Source organism: Odontesthes bonariensis, chromosome 9 (assembly GCF_027942865.1).
Source record: "Odontesthes bonariensis isolate fOdoBon6 chromosome 9, fOdoBon6.hap1, whole genome shotgun sequence".
NCBI lineage: Eukaryota > Metazoa > Chordata > Actinopteri > Atheriniformes > Atherinopsidae > Odontesthes > Odontesthes bonariensis.
Window position 1 is genome coordinate 3,176,365 of NC_134514.1, and position 24,585 is coordinate 3,200,949.

Consider the following 24,585-nt stretch of genomic DNA (forward strand, 5'->3'; position numbering starts at 1 on the left):
AAGTTCCTCAGAGAAAGAGTGGAAGGGATCTGCATGTTTCTGCCTCTGCAGAGCAGAATATCGTTAAAGCATTCAGGGAATCTGGAGGAGTTTCAGTGTAAAGGACGAGGGAGCGAGCCTGTTAGCAGGAAGAATGGGACAAAATGACAGCTGGAACTCTGCATCACCTGGTGTCCTGACTGTCAGGACGTCTTTTACGTCAGTTTTTGAGGTGAAGATGAAGGTTTAAGAGAGCTGAACGAGGAAATACTTAGCAAGGCAGAGCTCATACGTTGGGATCCTTGAGCAGGAGGATGCAGGTGGAGCCACGGCCAGAGAAACACCTGGAAAAATGAGGGAAAACCAGGATCACGATCAGGATGAACTGTCTGGATTTCATTTCTGTGATTATTACAAAACTGTCTGAGTCCGTCTGATGTTTTTGGCTTTAACCCAACGGTGACCTGAATCCTGCAACCAGACAGGAAGAGAGGGAGGAACACTGGTTATTTACTGATAAAAGTTGTTCAGCTAAAAGACGGAAGTCCGGTTCCTTCAGCAGATCTGGATCTGAGCGAGGAGGACGAGGACTAATCCGTTCTTCTTTCAGACTTTAGGAGGAGTTCGGTTTCTGGACGAATGGTGAGGCTCAGTGGAGTCCAACAGATTTCCACTATAATTACACAAAGAGTTCAGTTTCTGTGTGTGTTTACAGCCACGGTTTGGTCTCAGATTGTGTTCTGGATCCCGTTTGGGATGCAGGAGAATTCAGTTCAAGTTAAAGGATGAATGCGATGAGCTCACGTTCTTCTAGAAATTACACATTTAGCTAATAGGTAACAACAAATCTGTCTGGAAAGACGAGTAATTCTGCTGCTTTATCAACACAATGAAACATTTCTCAGGGAAGTTGGAGCAAATCTTAAGTTTTTGGACTTTAATTCATCAGAAGTTAACTGAAACTATCATATTTTTCCAACTTTTACTCCTTTTGTAACGATGTCAGATATTTCTGTGGACTTGCATCCAGGAGCTGAGGAGAAAAGTCTGGAACCAGCTGATTTCCACCTGTAACACACAGCGAGAAGAACATTTCAGTGGAAAGAAAGGTGTGAAAAGGCAGAAATGTTGGCGTGAAATGAGCTCCAGTTTCTGAAAAAGTCTCTGTTCTTTAGGCGGGACGAGAAGTGGAAGCTCACAACAGCCCCCGAGCCTTCGAAGAGCTTAAATCTGTTGTTTCAGGGAGACTCCAGCAGACTTCAGAGCTTCGACTCAGACAGGAACAAGTTTGTGTTCAGTGTTCTTCGATGTTAAAAGGAAATACTCCGGGTTCCACAGCAGGCTGATGAGACGAATGAAAGAACTGGGTTTTATTCTGTTTCTGACAGGATGGAGACATGAACCAACGCTGGAAGGAAGACTTGTCAGAGCTCTGAGGGCAGAATCCTGGATTTTTCCCACCTCAATCATGCAAAATTTCCTTTGAACTGATATGATTTATGCTTCTTTAATAAGACCCCCCTCCTTTTTGAACTGATATGATTTATGCTTCGGTTACCCACCGTGACTACCTGAATGTACAATCACAACCACCTTACTGCTGACTACTGCACATTTATGTACACAAGCTAGATTTCTATATTTTTATTTATATATTCATTGTTGTTGCATGCTTATTTTATCTTATCTTTTACTATATTTGGACATCCAGTGCGGGCAACAAAGCATTTCATTGTACAGGGAAACACGTTTCTAACTGCACGATAATAAACCTTTGAATCTTGAATCTTCTTTAATGAGACCCTCCTCCTTTTTGAACTGATATAATTGATGCTTCTTTAATAAGACCCCCCCCTCTTCCCACTGATGGTTGTTTCATGCCCGCTTACATAACGTGTGAATCCTCCCGGCTGCAGGTCCCGGTGTGTCCAGCAGGAGGCGCTGCAGGCAGACGGCTGCTAAAAGCATTATGTAATGTCTGTCTGTCTCCTCACTCCTCCCTCTGTGTCTGCTTTATCTTTTCATCGACTTATCACTTATTCCCCTGTCTTCTCTCTCTCAGGGGCGCTCTGACACATTGAATCTTTCTTCCTTTTCTTTTTCTAACATTAAAACTCTTTAAAAAACAGACGTTCGGCTCTTTGTCTGACACACAAACACACAAACTCCCTCTCTGCTGTCTCCAGACAGTCATCAGACGAGTGTCTGACCTTCATGCACCAGGCAGCCGTCCTGCCGGGCTGTTCCACACCTGAGGCGCGACGCAATCTTCCTCTGGAAAATGCGATTTTCTATGCAGGCACGCTTGATTTGACGCGACTCTGCAGGATTTCTCTCAGACAGATCGTTCCTTTACAGATCCCGTCTCTACTGCTGAAGAATGAAAGGTTTTCCACACAGCTCAGAGATGAACTTCGCTGGTCAGGTGGAAGAAAAAGACTCCTTTAACCCTGTTAGCAGCTCAAACTGTCCTCAGATCTACTGCCAGGTTCCTCCTGTCCTTAAACTTTTTAAAATTCAACCAGAATAAGACAGAAGTGATGGTGTTTGGTCCCAGGGGCTCCTGTGAACCCCCTCCTGTTGACTTGGGCCCCTTTGTGCAATACAGGAAGCCAACAGCCACACTGGAAAAAATCAAAGTCTTACCAAGTATATTTGTCTCATTGAGTATCCCATTACACTTAATATAAGACACAACTGCCTAACAAGCACCATTTCAGCCAGATATAGGGACTTGTTTGAAGACAATACATCTGGAATATCTTGTTAAGTGAAAACGTCTTGAAAACAAATTGTTTTGAGTCACATATCATATGAAACAAGCTTTTTTTTTCCATTTGAAGAGGTTTTTAAGCTAATTTCAAGATCACTTTTATCTCAAAAGTCCTAAATATCACATTTTATTTCAAGAAATCTGGACAAGTCGATTTTCACTAGTTCCATTGGCAGATTTTTTTGCTTATTTCAAGCAAAAAACGTCTTTTATTTGTTGTTTTTCTTACTTATTTTTGGAGGGGCATTTTTTCCAGTGCACAAACATGGGTTTTAAGATGGACAGTGATTTTTAAATTGGACTGGCAAATGTGTGCAGTAGTGAAGTCCAGCTTTTTTTTTATCTTAGGCAGCTGGAAATGGTGAAGGTACTAACTCAAAAAGTTAGTAGGAGTATTAGGAGTAGTTTGCGGTTTTCAGCACAGCCATAGACTGTAAATTCTGAGACAATTAGACACAAGATAGAGAAAACCAGGGAGTATATGTACAAGGGAGGATGATCAAGGACATAAAAAGACATAAAGCAACATAAACTGGGACTAACAAGGGAATAAAAGTTCAGAATAAACCCTGAAACTGGTCAGAGCTGTTCACAGAAGCTGGCTGATCACTGACAGACTGACTGAGAGCTGCTTTGTAGTCTTTGAAGGAAATCAAGAAGGAGTAAAAGCAAGTTTGTGAGCCTTAAAACCGTAAACCATGTTCTTCGGACTGGTTTTGAGGTGAAACGTTTACCGGTTCTGAAGCTGCTGTGGAGCAGCCGGTGGCTGAGATACAGCAGCTCACAGCTTTGGCTTCCCGCCCTGAGTGTACATCCCACCACATATAGGGGGAGCTAAAGAGCAAAAAAAAAGCCTGATTCTTTAGTACTTTGGACAAAGCTTTCAATGTGAATTTCCAGGTTCTGAAAGCTGCAGCTACAGGTGGCCAAAAGGCGTTTTATTTTAGCCTCCCTCCACTGCCTTCCTGTGCACTTTAGAGTCCATTTTAAGATTCTTTTATTTGTTTTTAAATCTTTAAGCCCCTTCACTGCCCATTAAAACTTGTCTTAAAATCCATTTTTATTCCTTTTAACTGCTTTTAACCCAGAATGAGACTCTGTTTCTGTTATTGTTTTAATATTGTTATTGTTTATTATTGTTTTTACATTGTTCTTATGTTTTATGCCTTATGTTTCGTGTTGTTATTCATGTACAGCACTTTGTTTTAAAGGGCTTTATTCATAAAGTTGAGTTGAGTTGTTCTGTAAAGCATCTATGGGCGCCTCTGAGCCGTTCTGAGGTCATCCTGAAAGTAGAATCAGACCACATCAGGAATGCCATGAAATCAGCTGTTGCACAGTTTCTGTTAACTCTCCATATTTGGAAACAAATTTCTTCTTTCTCCAGCGATTTTACGGAGCTGTGAATTCCTGCCGATGCCTCAAATGGACCCACAGCAGATTCTTTCTGGTTTCACTTCATAGAAAAACATGGGGTCCGGTTTCAGTGTCGGGGCATTTTATAGCTTATAGCAGGTTATCGCAGAGGCTGAAGTTCATGTCCAGGCGTAGAACCCTTTGTTGTTACTCGCCCTGTCCGGTCTGTCACATAATGACCCAAAAGCCTTGAAAAGAAAGATTCTATGTGCAGAATTCATCGTCCATTTGTAATACTTAGAAATATTGTCTCTTCCTGGGTTTAACTTGGAAAATCACAATAAATAAATAAAAATTAGGGCTGGGCAACGATTAAAATGTTTAATCTAATTAATCACATGATTTCCCTGATTAATCACAATTAATCGCATTTGTACGCAGAATCCAAAAATGAATCCAAAAGTAGCGTATAGCTTTTAGCATTTAGCTTTATTTTAAATGTGCTGCCATATGAATGAAAGTGCCATAACATTTGTTGTGCAAACACATTTTTAACATCAGCATCTTTCTGTAGTTTTTATGTAGAAGCCTCGCTCCACTGTCTGTTTCCTTGAATGACTTGCTGCTATCAGTTGTGTGTTTTGCCTTTAAGTGATATTTTAGACTGGAACTACTACGCTGAGAAGACAATTCAACTTGGCTGTAAATGCAGGAGTTTTTTTAAAAATTTATTTTGAAATACGTGCTTTAATGTTGAAACAAGTAAAACAGGAAGTAGCGCCGGTTAGCTCCGTTAGCTCCGTTAGCTTCACACCTGTAGCGGTGATGTTAGCTGCTAGTTTATCTTTATTTTATTACTCCATGCTTCGTGGTGTTTGCTGTAACTGTGTGAATGTGATGCATTCAGACTTTTACAATAATAAAACCTGCGTTAATGCGCCATAAAATATTTATCGGCGTTAAATAATTAACAAGTTAACGCGATAATAACGAGTTAACTCGCCCAGCCCTAAAAAAGACACATCTGTTTTTTCAGAGCACACTCAGCTGATCAGTTATGTTGTCATTTCAAAGTACGGCATGTTTTATCTGCCCTATTTGGCTCTGAATGACATGGAAGCAAGTGCCCCAGATTGGCCCCAGTGTTTTATCAATGGGAATCCAGCTTTCTGTGACTGCCCAGTGTGAATAACACACACTTTGCTTTACTTTCAGGTCATGTGGGAACCAGCAGCTTTAGCTTAAAGCTGAACAGGACGGACGCTAACCTCCATTTAGTTGGTGCTAAATAATTTATGATGATGGTGGTTTAATTTAGAAGAAAGTAAGTTAGACCTGAAGTTATTGCTCTTTCCACCCTGTTCTCATTTACGGGGTATAAAACGCAGCTGCTCTGCAAAGCTTCCTGAGTCTTTAAGATGAGCACATGACCCAAAACGTTTTTTCCAGATATGAAAACAATAATTATCCGAGATATTCCCAGAGATTAAAGTAATTCATCTCCTTTTCCCTCTTGTGGATGTCCACCACACTTGTTGTTTTTTTTCCATCCTTCAAGTGAAACAACTACTTCCTCTACTGAATTACAACCATGAGCAACACAGCCTATACTGCCCCCCTGTGGTGACTCCAAACAGCAGAACTTAATCACTTCCAACCACATTTACTTTTTGCATTTTTTTAAAAGATCACATCAGGTTTGCTTTGCGAATGAATGAAAGCCGGACCATTTTGGATCAATAATAAGACAGAAGATAGCGCATCGAGACTCAGATTCCAACAAACAGCTTACACCTATCACAGAGTTGGGATCAGCTCTGATAAAACCGCAGCATCCGACAGCCGGGGAATGGAAACCGGTTGGTCTCAGGCTGAATCTGAGCTCCCAGAGTAACTGAACCAATTCCTGTTTCTTCTGCTACTTCTCTGGTGTCCAGAGTTTCCACGGCTGCTTTGTCGTGTTAAACACTCTCTAGAAGAGGTTTTACATCGATCCAGACCGGAGTTTGCTGTTAGTTGGGTCAACATGACCCCACAGGTGTGGCTGAACAGCCGTTTTTAATCCCTGCACCACGTCTGCTGGGTGAAAATGTCAGATATAAACAACAGAAAGGCCACACTTGGCCCTTGTTTTGTCATTTCTCTCCTGTTAGCGTGTCAGATAAAAGTGTTTAAAAGGTTGGAGCTGATGTAACCGTAAATGTCGACCACAAACACGCACGTCGAGCAGCTCAGAGTGCACGTTTGCACAAAGGAAAGAGTGAGTTCAGTTCTGCAGAGAGTGTATGTCCCACTGGTGTGTTTGGGGGGGGGGAGATACGGCGCTCCGATTGGCTGGTTTGTGTCACAATAGGAGAGGTGATTGGTTGATTGGCTGACAGCCTGACAATGGCTTCTGTCATTGGTCTGTCAGAAGAAACAAAAGGCGGTTTGGGCGCCGAGGCGGAAAGGTGAGGAGGTCAGAGTGTGTGCTGGATGGGAAGGTAACGTGCTCCCTCCGGAATAAAGTCGACTCAAACTTCTACTGTCAGCCCCAAAGGTTTTTACGGTTCTCTTTTTGTTTGCCTTAAAAAACACCCAGTGGATTAAAAGGCCATCATGCATGAAATAAACAGTCTGACGTCTCAATATAAAAGCCTGCAAAGCAGCATGGAATCTGAATCTGGGATTAATGTAGACAGGAGGAACCCAGAGATCTTCATTTCTGTCTGAATATGCATCCGTTTCACAGCTGAGACACATTCCAAAGGAGGGAAGAAGGGAAGGAAACAAGGAAATAATTACACTTCAAACAGTCCTAAAGCAGCCTGTTGCACACCTTTACATGTCAGGCTGGGTTCTCAGACCATCTCCAGACCAATAAATGGACTCTGGATCCCCTGAAGTTCATTTATTCATCATAAATCGAGCTCCTATCAGTGACATCTGAAAGAATAATGACTTAAACAGTTGTTCTGCAGCTCCACCCACTGAGTGCTATCTGTGGCCCCAGAGGAGACCATATTGTGAAATCCTAAAGAAAGCCACAAGAAGTTGTTCATGGATGAGGAAGAAACTAGAATACAAGCTTTAGACTGATGAGTTGAACTCTGTATTTCTGGTTTTCAAGTCTGACTTGTTCTGTGAGCAAAGTCAACGATGGAAGCAGCTTCAGGTCACATGAAAAGACAAAAAGTGTGCTGAGAGGGAAGCCGATGAACGAGGGATTAGTTCTGTGAATGAGACGCCTCTGCAGCACATTCAGGCTTCATTCTGTAAAGAGAACAAGTTGCTTCAGATATGAAGAATGCTGGAAGGCAAACAAATCCTCCGTAAAACCTCTGTGAGCAGTGATGAAGGATTTTAGGTCACATGAGCAAAAACAAAGTCTTAGAATTAAGTTTAATATCCAAATTAATACAGTATTAATTAAGTCTTAATACTGTATATTTCAGATACATTTTCTTTTATTCTTATTTTATATTTTTTACTCATTTTTATTCATATTTCATATTTAATTTTAATTATATTTTTATTGGTAGCAGGACAAGGAAGGATTTCCCTGCACACTGTGTATGATTGTGTGTGTGACAAATAAAACTATCTTGAATCTAGATTTATTTTATATTATTTGCTTATTTTTTTGGTTGATAATTAGTATTTTTTGTTTAATTTTAGTTGTTTAGGATAAATTGGTTTAGTAATTAATTTAATTAACATTTTTTGTTTGGGAAATGGGCGTTTCACACATCCTGGGAAGCTCGCCATGTTTGGTTTTGCCGGCAAACTTGGAATAAATCCATGATGAACTAAATTTTTTGACGTTTTGGACCTTATTGTACTGCGTAACCCACAGTGCGTCAAGTGACCATTTGAGTTATATTTATTATTTTTAGTTTGGTCACCTTTAAGTCAAGTTTTTTTCTATTAAATTACATTTTTTTTAAACATTTTTAGTATTATTATTGTTTTAAAAGATATAGCCATTGTATTTTTTTTAAATTTATTCTTGTATTTTATTTTTTTGTTTTTATTTTTCTGTACAGCACTTTGGTCCACTGAGGTTGTTGTAAAGTGCTTTATAAATCAAATTGGATTGGATATTTAGCTTACAAAGTCGGGCAAATATTAAGCTAAATGCCTTTCATGATTGTATTTGCTCACAAATCATTAACATGCAACATAAAGGACTTTCAGTCCCTGTGTGGGAGTTATCAGAGTTCGCTTGGTCATTAAACATTCACAACTTTCAGACTGATGGGGCATTTTTATGCGTTTACGGTTTCAGGGGAAAATAAACAGGCCAGGAAGGCTGCGTCCCATTCCAAAGGCAGGACTCCTTCTCTGCACCCTCCGCCCACACCTGTGGCTCAGGGGCCGTTCAGAGGCTGCACACCTGTGGGGTGAACAGGAAGGTGAAACAAACTGCATCTCAGGTGTGAAGGCAGCTGGAATCTGTGCAGGAGGGTGAAAAAGGACGCATTACAGGAGGTGTGTGTGCAGAAACGGGACGAAGTAAAAAGAGCCGCTCTGCAGGTGAGCCGCTGCAGGTGTGTGCGCGCAGCAGGAGGGCGGGGCCAGGGGGCGTGGCCTGTGATCTACCTGCAGATTTTCTTCCTGCCGCTGAGAGAAGATGATTTCCTCCTGAGGATCACACCGTTTCAAGCCCAAACTCACACACCGGAGTTGGTTTTGCTTTGGATTTTCTTACCTGTTCTGGTATCCAGACGTTTCCCCGGACTGAGCTCCTCCAGCCGCAGGTGAGGCACTCATTAAAGTCCACGAAGCCGCTTCCGCTTCCCGCAGCTCGGACTCAGCCCCAGCCTGTTCCCCGGTGTTATGCTCAGAAGTGCGTCCCTGTCTGCTGCAGGGCGCGTTAACCGGCTCAGGTGTGCACTATTACATTTATCCAATAAAGTTCCAGCGATAATATTCAGCTGACAATGGTGCTCCATTAGTTCATCTTTTTTTTCCTCATTTCTTCATGTAGATGAATAAAAAACTTGTGATAATCCGATAATTGTACAAATTAAAGCATCTCTTTCACTTATTTCAATTGGCTTGAATTGGACTTTATTATCTAAGTGCCTTGAGATGACATTTGTTGTATTTGGCGCTAATAAAAATTAATTGAATTGAATTATTATTATATTATTGTACAAATATTCCAAAGTAAGAGCCGTGACTCACACTTTTATAGTAAGACGGATGGAGACATTTTCTATGCATATCTTTACTCAGTAAAGCAAAGATGGAATAATATAAGAATGAACCTAAAACTACGAAATTTGATTATTTTAATTTTAGAGACAATTTTGGACCTGTTGAAACTCGCATCTGTTAATTCAATCAGATAAACAAATGTATGGTGTTTTTTTATTTTTTTATATTTCTTTATTTGAATAAGGACAATGAACATCAGTATAAAAATAAATGTAAATATGCCGGATTATAGCTACAAAGCTAGTTTTCATCCGTAGTCCCTAGGCAGGCAAATACACAAGAAAGAAAATACATAAGAAAAAAAAATATAATAGAAGCATCACAGGGAATGTTTAGAGTCTGATGGTCACATGACCGAAACTGTTTGCTGTTGTTGTTCTTTTCAGCACGTGCTGTTTCCGGAAACTGTACCCGTGAGGGTGGTAACTCAGCCTCTGCAGTGAGGGAACCGGTTTCTGTCTCTGAGCGCGCGCGTGTGTGTGCGCGTGTACGTGCGCGCGGGCCAGGTTGTGTGAGCGTGCACAGAAAGCAGACGGAGCCATTGAAACAGGTGTATCAGTGTCCGGGTGCCTGCAGGATACCAGTTTAAAAGATGCGTTTGTTTGTTTTGTGTGTGTGTGTGTGTGCGCGCGCGCGTGTGAGAAAGCACAAATGTCCTGCTGTTGCCATGGTTGCACTGACAGAAATCACTCGTGCTGGTCTGCAGCTGACTGTGAAGAGATCAATAAACTCATTACTTTGAAAATGATGAGTTCTGCTCAGCAACAAGTTCCCCAGTTAGAAGTTTAGAGTTCTAAAGATGTTCCCCAGTTAGAAGTTTAGAGATCTAAAGATGTTCCCCAGTTAGAAGTTTAGAGTTCTAAAGATGTTCCCCAGTTAGAAGTTTAGAGTTCTAAAGATGTTCCCCAGTTAGAAGTTTAGAGTTCTAAAGATGTTCCCCAGTTAGAAGTTTAGAGTTCTAAAGATGTTCCCCAGTTAGAAGTTTAGAGTTCTAAAGATGTTCCCCAGTTAGTAGTTTAGAGTTCTAAAGATGTTCCCCAGTTAGAATTTTAGAGTTCTAAAGATGTTCCCCAGTTAGTAGTTTAGAGTTCTAAAGATGTTCCCCAGTTAGAAATTTAGAGTTCTAACGATGTTCCCCAGTTAGAAGTTTAGAGTTCTAAATATGTTCCCCAGTTAGTAGTTTAGAGTTCTAAAGATGTTCCCCAGTTAGAAGTTTAGAGTTCTAAAGATGTTCCCCAGTTAGAAGTTTAGAGTTCTAAAGATGTTCCCCAGTTAGTAGTTTAGAGTTCTAAAGATGTTCCCCAGTTAGTAGTTTAGAGTTCTAAAGATGTTCCCCAGTTAGTAGTTTAGAGTTCTAAAGATGTTCCCCAGTTAGAATTTTAGAGTTCTAAAGATGTTCCCCAGTTAGAAGTTTAGTTCTAAAGATGTTCCCCAGTTAGAAGTTTAGAGTTCTAAAGATGTTCCCCAGTTAGAAGTTTAGAGTTCTAAAGATGTTCCCCAGTTAGAAGTTTAGAGTTCTAAAGATGTTCCCCAGTTAGTAGTTTAGAGTTCTAAAGATGTTCCCCAGTTAGAAGTTTAGAGTTCTAAAGATGTTCCCCAGTTAGAAGTTTAGAGTTCTAAAGATGTTCCCCAGTTAGAAGTTTAGAGTTCTAAAGATGTTCCCCAGTTAGAAGTTTAGAGTTCTAAAGATGTTCCCCATTTAGAAGTTTAGAGTTCTAAAGATGTTCCCCAGTTAGAAATTTAGAGTTCTAAAGCTGTTCCCCAGTTAGAAATTTAGAGTTCTAAAGATGTTCCCCAGTTAGAAATTTAGAGTTCTAAAGATGTTCCCCAGTTAGAAATTTAGAGTTCTAAAGCTGTTCCCCAGTTAGAAATTTAGAGTTCTAAAGATGTTCCCCAGTTAGAAGTTTAGAGTTCTAAAGATGTTCCCCAGTTAGTAGTTTAGAGTTCTAAAGATGTTCCCCAGTTAGAAGTTTAGAGTTCTAAAGATGTTCCCCAGTTAGAAATTTAGAGTTCTAAAGATGTTCCCCAGTTAGAAGTTTAGAGTTCTAAAGATGTTCCCCAGTTAGTAGTTTAGAGTTCTAAAGATGTTCCCCAGTTAGAAATTTAGAGTTCTAAAGATGTTCCCCAGTTAGAACTTTAGAGTTCTAAAGCTGTTCCCCAGTTAGTAGTTTAGAGTTCTAAAGATGTTCCCCAGTTAGAAGTTTAGAGTTCTAAAGATGTTCCCCAGTTAATTAGAAGTTTAGAGTTCTAAAGATGTTCCCCAGTTAGTAGTTTAGAGTTCTAAAGATGTTCCCCAGTTAGAAGTTTAGAGTTCTAAAGATGTTCCCCAGTTAGAAGTTTAGAGTTCTAAAGATGTTCCCCAGTTAATTAGAAGTTTAGAGTTCTAAAGATGTTCCCCAGTTAGTTATAAGTTTAGAGTTCTAAAGATGTTCCCCAGTTAGAAGTTTAGAGTTCTAAAGATGTTCCCCAGTTAGAAGTTTAGAGTTCTAAAGATGTTCCCCAGTTAGTAGTTTAGAGTTCTAACGATGTTCCCCAGTTAGAATTTTAGAGTTCTAAAGATGTTCCCCAGTTAGTTATAAGTTTAGAGATCTAAATATGTTCCCCAGTTAGTAGTTTAGAGTTCTGAAGATGTTCCCCAGTTAGAAGTTTAGAGTTCTAAAGATGTTCCCCAGTTAGTAGTTTAGAGTTCTAAAGATGTTCCCCAGTTAGTTATAAGTTTAGAGTTCTAAAGATGTTCCCCAGTTAGAAGTTTAGAGATCTAAAGATGTTCCCCAGTTAGTAGTTTAGAGTTCTGAAGATGTTCCCCAGTTAGAAGTTTAGAGTTCTAAAGATGTTCCCCAGTTAGAAGTTTAGAGTTCTAAAGATGTTCCCCAGTTAGTAGTTTAGAGTTCTAAAGATGTTCCCCAGTTAGAAGTTTAGAGTTCTAAAGATGTTCCCCAGTTAGAAGTTTAGAGTTCTAAAGATGTTCCCCAGTTAGTAGTTTAGAGTTCTAAATATGTTCCCCAGTTAGAAGTTTAGAGTTCTAAAGATGTTCCCCAGTTAGAAGTTTAGAGTTCTAAAGATGTTCCCCAGTTAGTAGTTTAGAGTTCTAAAGATGTTCCCCAGTTAGAAGTTTAGAGTTCTAAAGATGTTCCCCAGTTAGTTAGAACTTTAGAGTTCTAAAGATGTTCCCCAGTTAGTAGTTTAGAGTTCTAAAGATGTTCCCCAGTTAGAAGTTTAGAGTTCTAAAGATGTTCCCCAGTTAGTAGTTTAGAGTTCTAAAGATGTTCCCCAGTTAGAAGTTTAGAGTTCTAAAGATGTTCCCCAGTTAGAAGTTTAGAGTTCTAAAGATGTTCCCCAGTTAGAAGTTTAGAGTTCTAAAGATGTTCCCCAGTTAGAAGTTTAGAGTTCTAAAGATGTTCCCCAGTTAGTTAGAACTTTAGAGTTCTAAAGATGTTCCCCAGTTAGTAGTTTAGAGTTCTAAAGATGTTCCCCAGTTAGAAGTTTAGAGTTCTAACGATGTTCCCCAGTTAGAACTTTAGAGTTCTAAAGATGTTCCCCAGTTAGTAGTTTAGAGTTCTAAAGATGTTCCCCAGTTAGAAGTTTAGAGTTCTAAAGATGTTCCCCAGTTAGTAGTTTAGAGTTCTAAAGATGTTCCCCAGTTAGAAGTTTAGAGTTCTAAAGATGTTCCCCAGTTAGAAGTTTAGAGTTCTAAAGATGTTCCCCAGTTAGAAGTTTAGAGTTCTAAAGATGTTCCCCAGTTAGAAGTTTAGAGTTCTAAAGATGTTCCCCAGTTAGTTAGAACTTTAGAGTTCTAAAGATGTTCCCCAGTTAGTAGTTTAGAGTTCTAAAGATGTTCCCCAGTTAGAAGTTTAGAGTTCTAACGATGTTCCCCAGTTAGAACTTTAGAGTTCTAAAGTTGTGTGTAAAAGTGTGTTTGCACAACAAATGTTATGGCACTTTCATTCATATGGCAGCACATTTAAAATAAAGCTAACTGCTAAAAGCTATACACTACTTTTGGATTAATTTTTGGATTTTGCGTACAAATTTTGTGATTTAATCAGGGAAATCATGTGATTAATTAGATTAAACATTTTAATCGTTGCCCAGCCCTAATTTAGACGTTAGAAAAACATGACGGCTTGCCTTGAAATAGACCTTTTCCCAACCTCCCCCGCAGGGTGAATCTCCCTTAAAGGAGATCATTGGGTGAAAAGCTTTGAAGCATTAACAAAAGAGCAAAAACATCCAGAAACAAAACTCCCTGCATCTCAGCTCTATTCATAAAGCACTTTTAAAACTTTAAAAAGCGTACCCCAAAGCGCTTCCCAGAGCAAAATCCAAATTTAAGGCGAAAAGACGTGAAAAACCACCAATGAAAGCGATTAAAATGGAGTTAAAAGCAAAAGGGTTGGAGGCACATCCAGCCCAGGCCCGTAAAACATGAAATATGAATCAATTATTGGTGAAATGCCCATAAAAACAGTATTCATCATGTTAAATCATCATGTTAAATGGGTGAAAAGGACCTCATTTGTGAGGTTGAGACATGACTCTCAGGCTGTGGATCAGAGTTCAAACGCCGTCCCAAGCTGTGATGCTTTAGAGCAGCGGGTTAAAACAGACACGTAATAAAGTACAGAAGGGAAATATCTTAACCTGGATTACTGCTGACGACTCCTGCAAAACATGTTGGAACTGAAATACAGAAAAAAAGCACAAAGTTTGTGTTCATCAAATCTTTTTTTAAATAATAATAATAATTAGTTTCCTATGATAAATCAGTATTTCTTTGTTCTTATTTCCTGTTTTACGTAAAGTTAAAGTTGAATTGTTGTTTAAACTTTAGACAAAAAGACTTGTGTTGGAGTTGCTGAGGCCGCCAGGCTTTTTTTGAATTGGGTTCCCTTTATTATCCTTTATTACGTCCTGAGGCTGCGCACCCCCGAGGCGGCGTGCCGCTCCGACTCTCAGCCGGCTGCAGACTGCAGAGTAATGTCCCCTCTGATGGCCATTGCACCAGATGATGTTATTACACCATTAAGCAGCCTGGATTCCCCCAGCTTTAAGGCCGCTGTTACCTGCAGGATTCTGCTCGCACCCGGGCTCAACAGACTGTAAAAGTCTGTTGCTCACAGGCTTTTATTTTGTAAAGGTCTGTTGCTCACAGGCTTTTATTTTTGTAAAAGTCTGTTGCTCACAGGCTTTTATTTTGTAAAGGTCTGTTGCTCACAGGCTTTTATTCTGTAAAAGTCTGTAGCTCACAGGCTTTTATTTTGTAAAAGTCTGTCGCTCACAGGCTTTTATTTTGTAAAGGTCTGTTGCTCACAGGCTTTTATTTTGTAAAAGTCTGCTGCTCACAGGCTTTTATTTTGTAAAAGTCTGCTGCTCACAGGCTTTTATTTTGTAAAAGTCTGTTGCTGTCTGCTGTGGAACAGGAAAAGAAAGTAATCGGCGGATCCACCAAACATGGAGAAGGGTACGGAACTTTTACTCGGCCATTTTCATGTTAAAGTTCTTCCAGACGGCGGAGTCGACAGAACCAAAGTCATCTGTAAACACTGCCAAGTTGAATTGTCTTCTCAGCGTAGTAGTTCCAGTCTAAAATATCACTTAAAGGCAAAACACACAACTGATAGCAGCAAGTCATTCAAGGAAACAGACAGTGGAGCGAGGCTTCTACATAAAAACTACAGAAAGATGCTGATGTTAAAAGTGTGTTTGCACAACAAATGTTATGGCACTTTCATTCATATGGCAGCACATTTAAAATAAAGCTAAATGCTAAAAGCTATACGCTACTTTTGGATTCATTTTTGGATTTTGCGTACAAATGCGATTAATCGTGATTAATCAGGGAAATCATGTGATTAATTAGATTAAACATTTTAATCGTTGCCCGGCCCTATTTTTTATATATATATATATATATATATATGCTTAAAGTCTCTACTTCTAAGGGGGAACATATGATAAACTCAAATAGTTTAGAGAGAAAAATATCATCGTTTGATTAAAGAATTTGGAAAGAATAGCAAAGTAAAGAAATAAATTGCAGCATAAAGTATGTTAAAATGATTAAAGTTAAAGGTGTGGATGAACAAATGGAATTAGCTAAACATCTGTTTGAGTATCTGTGGTTAACAGTTAGCTTAACTGTTGCCGATTGTAACGGTTCAGCTAACTGTTAACAGACACCGACTGTGAGTTTAAACTCTTGGAAATGAATAATAATATCCACTCTTGCAGTTAAATATCTGAAGTTATTTACAGAGTGACAGCTTAAAAAAGAGGATCCTGATCTGATTTAGTTTGATCGGCATCTTTTTAAGCCTTTAAAACTTGTTTTTTTCTTACCTGAGTCCCGGTTAGGAGTCTGCATCATTCATTAAGATGAGCTTCGACTCTTAGCGCTATCCGGCCGGTGATTAGGTTTGGCTCCACTGTGTTATCAGGGAATTTAACAGGAAGGATGAAAATGATGGAAACCTTTCCTGCTGCTGCTTTGAACCGGTGGGAGACCTTTAATCAGAAGCTGCTACAGCGACACAAGGCGACAGCTTGAATGTGCCGGCGTGGGAAACGGCTGTTTTTAGTGGGTGAAAGGCTCCAGGATGAGGCTGCAGTTCCAACTCTGGAGATGCACTCATCCTGACAGCAAAGTGAGAGGAAGCTCATGTATGTTTGGATATTTGACTCGTTCTTCTTCATCCTGACTAACTTTGTGGCTCCTTTAGGTGGAAGTCTGATCCTCTCTGCTGGGGTTATCCTCTGTGCTTTACTCCAAACGCTCTCTCCCTTCTCTTCCTATATTTCTCTGCTGCTTTTTGACGCCACTTCCAGCTTAGTTAGTTTAAACATTCAAATCTGAGAAGAAAACGTCAGCATATTTGGGTCAGAAGATTAAGATCTGTGCAGTAAAAAGGCTCCTCTGGCACCTTTGGGAAATCTCCGTCCCGTTCAAACTGAAACACAATGTGACACCGTCGCTGAGCTTAGAATTATAAAATCACATCATATACGTGTAGAAGTCGAGGCGGGGAAATGTTAGCCGTCTCTAAAGATGTTTTTAGGTCACGCTATTAAATATAATACCTCTGTGTCTTCATACCGATGGCTTCCAAATGCTAAAAGAGTCGGTTAGAATAAGCTGTGCAACCTTTCTGCTCACTGGTGGATGCTCCATAAATAACAAAGTAGTGTTCAGTGGTGTTACCAGCAGAACTATGGGATGTTTGAGGCTCACCTGAGCCTCCCAAACTGGCAGCTGGTTCCACAGAGAGGGGCCTGATAACTGAAGGCTCTGCCTCCCAAACTGGCAGCTGGTTCCACAGAGAGGGGCCTGATAACTGAAGGCTCTGCCTCCCAAACCGGCAGCTGGTTCCACAGAGAGGGGCCTGATAACTGAAGGCTCTGCCTCCCAAACTGGCAGCTGGTTCCACAGAGAGGGGCCTGATAACTGAAGGCTCTGCCTCCCAAACTGGCAGCTGGTTCCACAGAGAGGGGCCTGATAACTGAAGGCTCTGCCTCCCAAACTGGCAGCTGGTTCCACAGAGAGGGGCCTGATAACTGAAGGCTCTGCCTCCCAAACTGGCAGCTTATTCCACAAGAGAGGGGCCTGATAACTGAAGGCTCTGCCTCCCAAACTGGGAGCTGGTCCCACAGAGAGGGGCCTGATAACTGAAGGCTCTGCCTCCCAAACTGGCAGCTGGTTCCACAGAGAGGGGCCTGATAACTGAAGGCTCTGCCTCCCAAACTGGCAGCTGGTTCCACAGAGAGGGGCCTGATAACTGAAGGCTCTGCCTCCCAAACTGGCAGCTGGTTCCATAGAGAGGGGCCTGATAACTGAAGGCTCTGCCTCCCAAACTGGCAGCTGGTTCCATAGAGAGGGGCCTGATAACTGAAGGCTCTGCCTCCCAAACTGGCAGCTGGTTCACAGAGAGTTTAGTCAGTATGTATTCAGAGCAGGATCTGTTGGAGTTTTAAAGGTATTTGTTGGTATAGAATCCAAAATGGCCGTTACTGGTGGTGTAATGCAGACCGTCTCCTTCCCCCTGAGGCTTTTCTGACTCCTCTCTCAGACATTTGGTGGTTGATGCGTAAACTCGACACCTTCCACATACTCTCGTTTCTCCGTTTTGTCCCTCCCTTTCCAATGTTGACATCATCCCCGTCTCGCTCCGGGACGACAGAAAGACTTTTTGTTCTGCCTTTTGTCCGGAGAAGACAATGGACTGGCTCCGGGGGGGGGGGGGGAGTTTGAGGGGACAAAAGACAAAAGGAAATGAGGTTTATGTTCCCTGGATTTGGCTGAAGTTAACATGTTCCAGTCTGTGTAACTTCATGTCTAACTAATACATTTAATTCTAATGTTGGGAATGACGTTAAACTGGCCTGATGTGGCATCGTTGGGAACAATGAGCCATAAAGAAGCTGTAAATGAGTGAGAGAACAGTTTAAGGCCTTTGATTTTTATTCAGTCTCGGTCATTTTTTGCCGTTGTCATGTCTGACACGGTCTGGTAGAACCGCAGCACGCCGCCGGCTCGGCGCCAAACGGCCCACGGCCTGCTGGATGTGGAGGGAGACGTCGGGCAGCATGATGGAAGAGCTATCGGCTAATAATTGGCGGCCATTTGCAGCTGATACGAGCTGATATAATTTCCTCTGCTGAATATGATTCAGATCAAAACATTCAGGCTTCTGCCGGCCTTTCCTGGGAGGCATCCACGTACCCTTGTGTTTCATTTCCAGGTTCTTAACTCGATCATTTCCATCCACAGAGGATGATTTGATGGAAACGATGAGGAACGGGGCCGCGGCGAGGAGTTTGGGAGCTCAGGTTTCAGCTTTGTGTTCTCGGCTGAGCAGCAGAAGCACAAAAAAAGACTTCCCCGCCACCAACACAACAACATATTATATTATTTGTATTATTTTATTATATATATTCTTAACCCTTTGTGTGGTCTTAACATTGTGTTTCCTCCTTTTGTCCTACGGGTCAGAAATGAGCCGCCCTGCCAAAGCCCCAAAATAAAGCAACTTAATTGAATTTTAAATCCAAAATCTATTTTGTATGATGAAACCACCTGTTATTTATCTATTCAACTCAACTCAATACATTTTTTATCATGTATTTTTTGTTACACAATACAAAAAGACAATCAGCAGTTTTCAGGATTACACTTTTTTTTTTACTGTCAGTTGGACCAACAGTTTTCTTGTTTTCTCAGTTTTCTTTTACATAATAAAGGTTTATTATTGCTATTATATAAATGTGAAGTAATTACTTCTGAATTAATTATATTGAAAGGGAAAAAACAGTGAACTTTTTTCTGCTGTTTAAATGTTTTTATAATAATATATAAGACAATCTTTGTCCCCTAGTGGTGTACAGCCCACATGGAAACATAAACAAAAATAAAGTGACTTTTTCTAATGATGGGGTCCCTTTAGGAAAAGTTATAAAATTTCAAGTTGGAAAAAGATAGTTTAAGGTATTTTTTCTACAGCTAAACATGGTGGTGGCTCACTTTGGACCCGCAGGACAACAGGAGGGTTAAATACAAAAAGATACCACATGTAGCTTACAAAATGCCATGTCAATGTATATTAGAAGTTATTTAATTTAGCATATAGCTTAGCAATTTGCACTTGTTGTGTTGCAAACACAAACCGGACCAGGTTGTCTTTGGGTGAAATTAGCTGCATGACATGATGCCTCAATTCTAATTCTAAACTAAAAATCAAACACAGTCGTGGCTAATAGCAACATGTTAGCAAGAGGCTAACAGATAGCCTATAGCCTACGTCACTGATAGAAATCTGCATCCCTTTATCTTCTGCCCGTTTCTCCTCTTCTTCTCTTCTTCTCTTTCTAAACTGGGCACCTGATGGCTTCTTTGCTCTTTCACCATGATGATGATCCATGATGACTCCACATTATTACCTTTGCTTTTCCCATTAACGCCGTCCGCTCACCCGTCAATCAACCGGAGTCACGTGACGTAAACACATTCACGTAGATGGCTGCACAGATTTTTATTTTGTTTACATTTCTCATATAACCCAGTTAATTACATGAAGGTATATGGGTCTATGTTCATTTTAGGAATGAAATACAGTTTATGTGGATTGGCAGCAGTTTGTGTTGTGCGCCCTGGGCAGTCGCCCACGTTGCCCATAGCTAAAACCGTCCCTGAGCAGAAGGGATTTTATTCACTTTGTCTCAGGACACAGTTGTTTTAATCAGTCCTGCTCCTAATAGTCTTGACTTCCTCTCACCTTCATGGCCTCCTCGGCTGAAGATCTCTTCCCCTCTGAAGCAGCTGGGCTTTAATGGCAGCCATTTGTCACCTGCTCCTCGCCGCAGACGCTTCGGGAACGATGCATTTCACGGCTTCGTTTCAGTGTTTTCAGAACCTGCTGTTTCTTCTTCACGAGTAAATTAAAATGTCTTCCTGTTTGCCGTTCAAACGTCGTAATGAGAACAAACGAGGATGCCGTTTCCATCCTGCAGGATTCAGCGGGTTCGCTGCTGCGTTTGGCATCGTTGGACCAACTTCCCTCTGGGGATGAATAACTATCCAGCTCGTACCTAAACGTCTTATTAATTCTAAATTAAATACCAGGAAATACAGTTGCAGAGCTTTGTTATATTGCTCTTCAAAGACTAGATTTAAGGTCGTAATCTAAGTATTTCAGCTACTCGCTTAACATGAATTGGGGTCGAAAAGTGTCCTTATTTTTAAAATGATAAAGATTTTAGGATTGAATTGATACACGAGACCCATTTTAAATTGGATGAAAATGAGACTTTCATTTAAACTATTATTGCTGCCGGCAGGAAGGACCTCCTGAATCTCTCTCTTTCAGTGAAGCTGACGAAGCCTCAAACTGAGAAGCTGCGACTTATCAAATCAAGTCAACTTTATTTGACACATGAGAACAGAAATGTCTTTAACCTGGATTTAAAAATGTCTCCATTTGGTGAAAGTTTAATCTCCACTGGCAGTTTGTTCCACTTGTTTGCAGCATAACAGCTAAATGCTGCTTCTCCATGTTTAGTCTGGACTCTGGACTGGACCAGCTGACCTGAGTCCTTGGATCTAAGAGCTCTGCTGGCTTTATATTCTCTGAACAGATCACAGATTGTAAACCATCAGCAGGCTTTTAAAATCTATTCTGTGACTGACTGGAAGCCAGAGTAAAGATTTTAAAGCTGCTGTGATGTGTTCAGATCTCTTAGTCCGGGTTAAAGCTCCAGCAGCAGCGTTCTGGATGAGCTGCAGATGTTTAATGCTCTTTGTGGGAAGTCCAGTTAAAAGAGCGTTACAGTGATGGAGTCTGCTGGAGATGCAGTTTATAGCAGTTTGTTCAAGTTTCTGTGGATTTATGTGTAAATATCAGCCAAAGCTTTAAAAGATAAACCCTAAAATCAGGTAATTTATTATATTAATTTAATTTAAAAGCCTGAACCTGAGCTGTTTTATCTCAGTAAAGATGATGATTACCTGCCTGAACCTGAGCACCTGGATGTGGACCCACCTGCTGAACAGGTGGCGTCTCGGTTTCTGACCCGTGTGACCTTCTCACTCTCTTATAGAGTGACAGTATTAACATCATCCAGCTCGGTGAGGCCCTGCTCTGAGTTTACTTGTAATATTCATGAGGGGGGAGTTTTCCTCATCCATTAAGCGCCCCCTCCTCTGCTCCCTGAAGCTTAATTAACATTATTTCAGCAGGCAGACACTGTGGGGAACTTTCACAGTCACTCAGTCACCTTCACAGCTGAATATCAACCAAAACGAGCCGATCCAACTCCATAAATCCACTTGAGTGCTATGCTAACGAGGCTGCTGAAGCCCCGCCCCCCATCCTGCTGCTGTTTTAACGTCAGAGCTCAGACACTTTCCCACTTTGCTTCCTTTCCTCTCGCAGTTTAATCTCCCCCCTCAGCTCAGTATCGACAGCAGCATCCAACAAAAGCCCTTTTTCTTAATCTTAATAACATAATTCGCCTCCTATCTGCCTGCGGCGCGGCGAGGAAGAGATCCCCTCGTCTCCTGAGCCGGGACGAGTCTTAATAATGCAGATGAGCTGCCTCCCTCATGGAAAGCCAGGGCAGAGGGATGCTTTGTGCCTCACACACTGACAGGAAGGACTTTAGACTGAGTGTGTGTGGGTCACATGTTTAGGGATGGGACTTGATAAGATTTGTACGATTCCAATTCCATTTTCGATTCTGCGTAACGATTCGGTTCTTTATCGGTTCCCTTATCGATTCTCATTTGGAGAAAAAGGACAACAAACCGGTCGATTAGCATCAACTTTGTTTAGTTTAGAAGTAACACGAGTCGTGACCTTACAAACCCACCAACGGTGAGGTCCACATTGGTCTATCCTGGCCTGGGTAATTTAACTCTTCCTGCTCTGGTGAAAGGAGAAGCTGGAGGTAGAGGTGAACTGGGGGTAGCACCACCAGCCTCTGGCTCTGAGCCAGTCAGGCTCTGTCTCTCATGATTTCATCTAAATGTAATGCCTGAGAAGGCATTCATTTAACCTTAACCGTTACTAACAGCAGGTTTTACAATCAGGCAAATGGTGCTAACATGATAGGCAGTGTTTGTTAGTTAGTTACCTGCAGTGTTAGCCGAGGACATGCTAACGTTGCTAACGCTGCTGGGTTCAGATTCACCGACGTTAATCATTCATTCATAGTTATTGCATGTTGGTAGTATTTCCTCCCTTTGGTGAAATATTCACTTTGCAAGTTGCCCTGTTGTCGTCTTTTTTAGGGATGTGTAACCAAACTTTCGAGCGTTTGTACCGCTTGGGCGCCATGTTTACTGTTGGCTGCTGGCTGCGCTGGACTCGCCACGCAACGTTGCGTGGTGACGTCATTTGCGCCCACTGGAATCGATAAGGGAATCGTTTGCAGAATCGCCAAACGATTCCAAGGAATTGAAACACTGGGAACCGGTTCTAAACAAGAACCGGTTTTCGATTCCCATCCCTACACATGTTGCTCAAAAAAGATGGCCGCATGCTAAAGTTTGGTTTCCTTCTCTCAGTGAAGAGGAGCTTCCATCCATCTGCTCTTGTTGGGTGCTATAAAGTTGATTAAATTTCTCTAAAGATCAACAATAACTGCCTTCCAGACTCCGACATAAACCCGTTTGACGGAGTTTAAAGATGAATTGTTGAAACGATGTGAAACAACAGATTAAATGAGGGTGTGAGCCGTCCAACTGTTCGTCCTGCCAGACATCTGCTGGAGGCGTCAGAGTGGTGAAAGTCAGCGCATGTGCACGTGCACGTGCACACGCACGCACACAAAACTGTCAGGGAATTATGGCGCCTATACAGCCAATCAGAGCTCTCCTGGTTGTCCTTCTGTCTGGCTCAGCTGGTGGGCGATGACATCATGGGTGATGTCATCGATGAAGTCGGGTGTTGGACTGATTATCTGTCTTTTTTTTTGATTGTGTGTGCATGTGTGTGTGCTACAGAGTGCACGTGTTTGAACATGAGTGAAGGCTGTAAAGTGGGTGTGTTTCAGCAGAATCAGGAGGTGTGTTCAAATAAAAAATCAAATCAAATTTATTTGTAGCACATTTCATGTACAAAACAGTTCAAAGTGCTTCACATAAAATAAAAGCATTGCAGCAGGGAGTGGAAGAAGCATTAAAATACATAAAAGAATATAAAGAGAAACAAATATAATCATTTAAATGAATTTAAAAACAAGCAACAGTCCAGATAAGTTCAAAGATATCGTGCAGATTTCATGCATAGACGCATGAGAACAGAAATGTTTTTAACCTGGATTTAAAAATGTCTCCATTTGGTGAAAGTTTAATCTCCACTGGCAGTTTGTTCCACTTGTTTGCAGCACAACAGCTAAATGCTGCTTCTCCATGTTTAGTCTGGACTCTGGACTGGACCAGCTGACCTGAGTCCTTGGATCTAAGAGCTCTGCTGGCTTTATATTCTCTGAACACATCACAGATTGTAAACCATCAGCAGGCTTTTAAAATCTATTCTGTGACTGACTGGAAGCCAGAGTAAAGATTTGGCAGACGTTTGTTTGATCAGGTGGAGTCCTTTAATTCAGCGGATGCAAATGAACGTCTGCGTCAGATATTCAAATCCGGCCTTCAGGAGGTGAAGCTGCCTGCATCGGGCCTCAGGTCGGCCACTGTTCTGTACTAATTCAGCTCCTCCAGGCTTTGGGAAAGCATAATTATTTGCTTTTAGCGGATGAAGTTGAGTTCTGGTGGGTATGAACCTGGAGCTAGCGGGCGGTTATCTTAGCCCGGCATTTAAAAAGCACCTTTCCAGCCTTCTAATCACCACTGAAGATCAGACTTTCTATTGGATGTCAGGCTCATTGAAAAGCTAAAAGAGACATTCAGCTGGATGCATTTCTGATGTAAATATTTTGAGCTAGTAAAAGGTAGTTGGCCTTTCTGCTTTCTCTGACCCAAAGTGTTTTCCTTTGAAAGAAGACAACAGGAGGGGCTTTGGGACTCCACATGTTCGCTCAGGTGCAGTCAGACGGTAAACCGGCTTCTTGTTGCTTCATTTCCCTGCTGTTCTACCTGCTCCCTGTGAGTCTCTTATGACCTGCTCCATCTCCAGAAAAGTTTTCTGAAATGGATTTAAATATGAAGTTTGTTTGTCAGCTTGAACCTTGAACAGAAACGAATAAAGTTGAAGGATTTTCAGGGTTTTCACTGAACAATTTCCACCGTATTTACAAAAACTTGAATCTGCTGCTTCAGATTCATGGGCGTCAACTGGGTATGGCAGCTGCCACACCTGGGCTCCAGGGGAAAATGTAAATGTTCGTTTTTCTTTTTTCTTTTAAATGAATTTACTGTATGGAAATACTCTGTGTCAATTTGTATTGATTATTCTATTATTTAATACATATAAATGAACTACAAATGAAATTCTAAACAACACAATCAATTTATCTAAGAATCATCTTCCCTTTTGAAATGTGGTATCTCCCAGGCCCCCCCCCCCCCCACACACACACACACAAGATGACGGAGCCTGGAGGTCAAAGCTGATGTTATTAGCTGGATTTGTTGTTTGCTAATTAATGTAAAATATGAAGACAAAGCAGAAAACTTTAGATTTATTTATCACCAAAAAAAGGGCAGGTGATGATGAGTCCAATGTTGCCCCAGCGGCGGAGGAAGGAGGACCAGGTAGTGAAGGCGGGATTCAGGCTGTTAAAGCCTGATTCTTACTCGGCGCAGCCTCGCTTTGACCCATTCTTAC

At 41.2% G+C, this 24,585-nt stretch overlaps 1 protein-coding gene across 1 annotated transcript in view; it reads left to right on the forward strand.

Annotated features, from left to right (window-relative positions):
• The first annotated feature begins 8,716 nt into the window (after positions 1 to 8,716).
• LOC142387977 (uncharacterized) overlaps positions 8,717 to 24,585 on the forward strand; it is a 58,549-nt gene continuing 42,680 nt past the window's right edge. Inside the window, exon 1 of the mRNA XM_075472775.1 lies at positions 8,717 to 8,847. The gene's annotated coding sequence lies outside the window, so the exon portion shown is untranslated. The remainder of the gene's footprint in view (positions 8,848 to 24,585) is intronic.